Raw genomic sequence first — 6,000 nt, 5'->3', positions numbered from 1 at the left:
GTGCAAGAGATCCATCTGCCTTGGCCTCCTGAGCAGCTGGGACTACGGGCACTTGCCACCCAGCCAAAGATCATTTTTTAAAAAGAGTTTTAGCTAACATTTTTTTTTTCTTTTTGTCTTTTCCAGATAGTGTTGCTAAAAAGGAGCAAAATACATTTGCTTTTTAAAGTTCATATTTACTGTTAATCTTCACATTGGACAGATGCTAATAAAAGAAACAGAACATTGAGAACACCAGCAGTCCAACTGGGGAGGAAGGGAAGTAAAGGACCATTTGGTCCAGAAACCAGGTAATCCATAAAGTAAAAGCTTAGTTTTACATAATTTACCATTTTTTGAATTGAAAATTGAAATAATTTACAACTTTCTGCCAAACTCCACTGCGCCCCCTGAAGTGTGTGAAAGGCAACAACAGCTCATGTAGCTCCAGGTGTGGCAGCTGCCATTCTGATTTAAAAAGAGACGTGTTGTCAGTGTTCAGAGCAAGTAAAATTGGTCAAAAATCGCAAGCAGCCTTGTGGTTGGTGCATAGTGATTTGAGCAGAATTCAGCATAGGTATCTCTAGCATAGCACGAACTCTGTGGGTTGCTAAGTGGATTGCCCTGGTGGCACGCCATGTATTGCAACGGCAAATATCAGGCTCCCACACAAGTGAGCAAGATCCAGATGTGTGAGAATCTGGGTGGTCCTGAGAGACTCCCACACATAGACCCACAGCCACATTGCAGCAGCTGGATGGGTAAAGCTGATGCTTTGGAACAGAGATTTCATGGTCCTGAGTCAGTGAAATTGTGTGCTGTAAGTGTTTTCTGCTTCATAGATTGATGAAAACATTGCAACCATGTTCTCTAATTTTAAAAAGGCAAATTTCTATCTAAATTTTTAACTTAAGCAACAAGATTAAAAATATTATTATTAAAAATATTATAAATATTATTTAGCTTTGGATTGTTTTAGTCCTTAGCCTATATATTTCAAATATAGGAATTAGCATCGAATTAGTGATTTCTGTTATTTAAGAAAAATGAGGCTGAGTGTGGTGACTCACGCATGTAATCCTAGCACTCTGGGAGGCTAAGGCAGGAGGATCACTTGAGCTTAGGAGTTTAGGACCAGCCTGGGCAAGAGCAAGACCCTGTCTCTACTAAAAATAGAAAAAATTAGCCAGGTGCGGTGGCCCGATGCTGTAGTTCCAGCTACTCAGGAGGCTGAGGCAGAAGGATTGCTTGAGCCTGGGAATTTGAGATTGTGTTGAGCTATGATGACGCCACTGCACTCTAGCCTGGGTGCCAGAGCAAGACTCTGTCTTAAAAAAAAAAAGAAAAGAAAAAAAGAAAAATGAACTATGATCGAAAATTGAAGGTTTTCACGGTTTTGTTTTGTTCATATTTCCTCACTTTCAGATTCCAACCTTTACTCCATGACCACAGGGAGAGGTAGTAGGGCACAATAAAGAATAACAGCTGCTCTTTATTGAGCACTTACTGTGTGAGACGCAGGGCTAGTGTTTGGCCTGCATGTGTCGGTCATTTCATCCTCACATCCTAAAGGAAAGTGGTTGCTGCTGAGAAAACTGAAACTAGGAAGAGGCCAAGCCAAGGTCTGAACCAAAGACCACCTGACTCCAAAAACCTAGAATGGGCTACCCTGTACAGGAAAAAGCAGTAAGTATGAACTTATCAAAAGCATGTAAATTTTGCTCCTTTTTGTTGAAATTACTTATGAAAAAAAAAGGGAAAGAAAGAATTTAATCAATAGAAGATCATAGCCTTTTCTTTATTTCTTTTAAAGTAGACTTTATTTTTTAGAACAGTTTTAGATTTACAGAAAGGTTAAGAAAACAGAGTTTTCTCTTTTTATGTTTCTTTTTTTTTTTTTGCTATGATGTTAAATATACTGAATTTGCAGGCTTTTCCTATAAAGGCTTTTTTTTAAGTGAAGATTTTTAAGGTAAAGTTTTATTATTTCTATGGTACTCAGTTTTATAAATAAGCTATGATATTTTGTTGATATCTGGGGAGAGGATGTCATTTTAAGCTTTTTCACCTATTGCTTTTTCTTGCCAGTCTTCCGTTTCTGCTCTCATTCTGATGTCTGGTAAGCAGAGCCAGGGATGACCTAGGGTGGGGACAACTTGGGATTTGGAGTCATAAGCCAGTTCTGCCACTTAACGAGCTGGGCAAATTAACTTCTTTGTGAATCTCAGTTTCCTCCTCTGTGAAATGAGATGATGAGAATCAACCAAATTAGAAAAGGAGCCCTTGTAAGCTATAAGGGGCCACCAAATGTTAGTTCTTATCGTGGGTACTCCTTACACATGCGATGTGAATCTAGGCTAACATAATTTATTTCATAAACTACAGTTTAGTTATGCAAATAAGCTGTTTCTCTAGAGAATAAACTAATGAAATTCAGTAGGGTCATGGGTAGAATAATGGTTTTGGAAGCTAGCAGACCGGTATTTGAATCTTGCCCCTCCTACTTAGCATTTAGGTATCTTTGAATTTTGCTTTATACCTTCTCTGGTTTTCTGATTCCATAGATCTAAAATGGGATGACATCACCTAACTTCCAGAGGTGTTTTCAAGATGAGATTACATGTATGTTAAGCATCTAATACAGTGATACCTGCAGAATAGACCCCCAATATTTTTGTAGTTTCTTCTGTGGCCTCAGACCCTCCCTGGGTTCCTTCCTGAAAATGCCCTTCGCCTCCTGAAGATCTTCTTTTTAAATACTCTTAACAGGCTGGGCAGGGTGGCTCACACCTGTAATCCTAGCACTTTGGGAGGCTGAGGCAGGAGGATCACTTGAGGCCAGGAGTTTGAGACCAGCAAGAGGGAGACCCCTATCTCTACAAAAAAATAGAAAAATTAGCTGGGCATGGTAGCACCTGTAGTCCCAGCTTTTTGGGAGGCTGAGGCAGGGGGATGGCTTGAGCCCAGGAGTTTGAGGTTGCAGTGAGCTGTGATGACACCACTGCACTCTAGCTGGGTAGCAGAGTGAGACTCTGCCTCAAAAAAAAAAAAAAAAAAAAAACAAAAAAAAACCTCTTAACAGAGGCAAGTCCCTATCCTCTGAGGCTTTTGCTTTTGGAAATGGAAACTAAGTATGATAAATAAAATGGGTGATTAAGTTAAGCAATGTGGTTTTGGGTTACAATGAAAGCGTGTCTGTGGGTTTGTACAATGGTTACTTTCTTTGTGCCTCTGTGCCTTCTCGCTTGAAACTCATTCCCAAAGGGGACATCAGACTTGGTTTGGTTGATGATCTTTAGTTTCTTGCAGAGCATAATTTAAAAAGAAAAACTCTACAACACTACAGTTTTGGGTTTTTTTTTTTTTTTTTGCATTTTATTTGCAGAGTGCTTTATAAGTCATAGCCTAGGGAACTCTTCTCTTCATCTGAAACACTCCTTCCTCCCCACCCACCCCATACTCTGCTGAGATAATTCCATCTTGCTCTTCAGGTTTCAGTTTAAGCATCACTTCCTCAGGGAGGACAATCTGAGCCTCCAGACAGGTGAATCTCACTTTGTTCCATGTGCTTTTTTGGTAACACTTGCAGCCGTATGACCAGTTCTTAAATGTATGCTTCCATAGCAAACTATAAATCCCCATAACATGAACAATTCCAAATGACTTTAAACCTCAGAAGCTTGCCTGGATGTCACTTGGGCAAGATACTCTTAGGACAAAAAGAACCTCAAAAAGAATCTTAAACTATTTACAACAATCCTGTTGGTATTGGTATAGTTGGTATTGTTATGATGAGATTGTTGTGTGTATTTGGGGGAAATAAAGCAAATTAATAATTAAGGGTTACTGTAATTCTATCATTTCTGGAGTTGTTGAAAACTGGGACTATTAGTGTGGGAGAAAGTAAAAATATCATAGTTCAAATTGGAAGTATCAGTAGGAAATCATAATTAATTTTATTTTTAAAAAAATTCAACTCTGTCCAGCAAAAAGTCCTAGAAACAACGACCAACACAGAAACAATATGGCGGTGCTGAGAGTTGTCTCCCACTAAAAGGAACCAGGGCTCCTTAGAGAAACAGCTGATTCCAAGTCAGGGACAGGGATTATACAAGTTGAGTTGGTCACAACTTCTGTCAGGTGGCAAGGAGACAATCAGAAGCTCCCAGGGTTCCGTGAAAGGACTCAGGAGCCAATTTCAAGAGACTCCTCGTTAAAGATGGGACAATTTAAGCAACTATAAAGGTAATAACTGCAATTGATTAAAACTCATTAGATATGATTAAAAATTGCAAGTTCATAATGATACTAAAAGGGAAAGAGAAAGAAAGAAATAGACAAAAAGAAAAAGAGAGTGAGGGGAAGAGGGAGAGAGGGAGACAGCAAGCAATTGGTGGCTATAGAAAGATGGTAGTTAACCAACTCGTTATCCGAAAACTGACAATAAAGGGAAAGAATCAAGCATTTATCTTCCCTTTCCTCTGTGAATTATACAACTAGGCAGCCAAATAGAGGATGAAGGAAAGTTTTTTTTGAATAAACATATTCTGACTAATAAAATGGAAAGATAGAATGAGAATATCACTGTTTTGTAAGCCCTAAAGAATGAATGGATTTGGGTGTTAATTAAGCTACTAACATCACAAAAGAGAGACGTTGATATTAATGGGTCTCCTGATGGAAGAACACACCTTGCCCCCAAAATCTTAACCTGGAAAATAAAAAGCAAATCCCTGTTTAGGCCTGTGAGGAGCCTTTGCTTGTCACTCCAGATGATATTAAACACTACCTCCCATATTCTACTTTTACATCTGATATGTACATTCGGTTATTTCGCAGACTTTCATTCACTTGATTATTTACTTGTTTCCACTCTAATCCTCCTACAGTCTAATATCCACACAGCAGCTAAATGATCATTTTCAAATGTGAGCGAGAGCATGTCGCTTCTCTGCTTAAAATCTGCCAATGGCTTCCCATTAACCCTTGAATCAAATCAGAGGTCTTTACCATGGCCAATAAGATCCTACAGAATCTGGCCCAAATTCGTCACCTCCTACTTTCTCCCTAGCTCACTCTGCTTAGCCACATGGACCTGTCAACATGTGGAGCACACTCCCACCTTAGCACCTTTGTACAGAATACTGTTCCCCCCAATATCTGTATGGATTGCTCTCTTACTACCTCAAGTTCTCTCTTCAAATATCCCCCAACCAGAAAGCCTTTCATTGACTATCCTGTATTAACAGCAACCTTGACACTCTCTATTCCCTTTAACCCACTTTATTATTTTTTGTAGCACTTATCATCACAACTATATCTTCTGTTCACTTGTTTATTATCTCCCCCCCATTAGATGGTAAGCTCTAAAAGCAGGGACTTTGTTTATTTCATTCATTTCTGCATCCTCAGTGCCTAGAACACTGCCGGTTACATAGTATGTGCTCAATAAATACTTGCGGAATGAATGAATGCGTGAATTCATGAGTTGCTGTGTCACAATGCATTGCATTAAACATCAGTCTCCCATCACAGCTCACTGAGGCCGAGGAGTGTATTTTATTTAGCTTTTCACCGTAGCATCTTGCATGAGGCCAGGCACTTGGCAGGTCCTCAATAAATGCTTTTCGTACTATGAAACTTACCTTTGTCTGGTGATTTTTATACCTCTAGCTACAAGGATATTTCTAAAACATTAGAAGATTTGTACTGTGTGTGTGTGTGTGTGCGTGTGTGTGTGAGGTCTCACTGGATTCCTAAGTTATATTTCTCTGAGGAAAAAGTATTGAAATCAAAGTCCTATAAGAAATAAAATCATCCCATCATGAAAAAAAGAATTCTAAAGACCAATACGAGTGTAGAAATTAAGGATGCCAGTCACTGGTGAGACATTAACATAGGCTACTGTGTGAACTTTGGAACATGTCATAATCACACTTCTATGGCTCTTGATAAGGAAGTAGTGTCTCTGAGAATGTGTCCATAGGAGGTGATAAAAGGATCTTATGCAGCCACACCCTC

The sequence above is a fragment of the Propithecus coquereli genome, unplaced genomic scaffold (assembly GCF_000956105.1).
Source record: "Propithecus coquereli isolate 6110/MARCELLA unplaced genomic scaffold, Pcoq_1.0 Scaffold14, whole genome shotgun sequence".
Classification (NCBI taxonomy): Eukaryota; Metazoa; Chordata; class Mammalia; order Primates; family Indriidae; genus Propithecus; species Propithecus coquereli.
The sequence above is the reverse complement of the archived record's forward strand: the minus strand, read 5'-3'. Positions refer to the sequence as shown.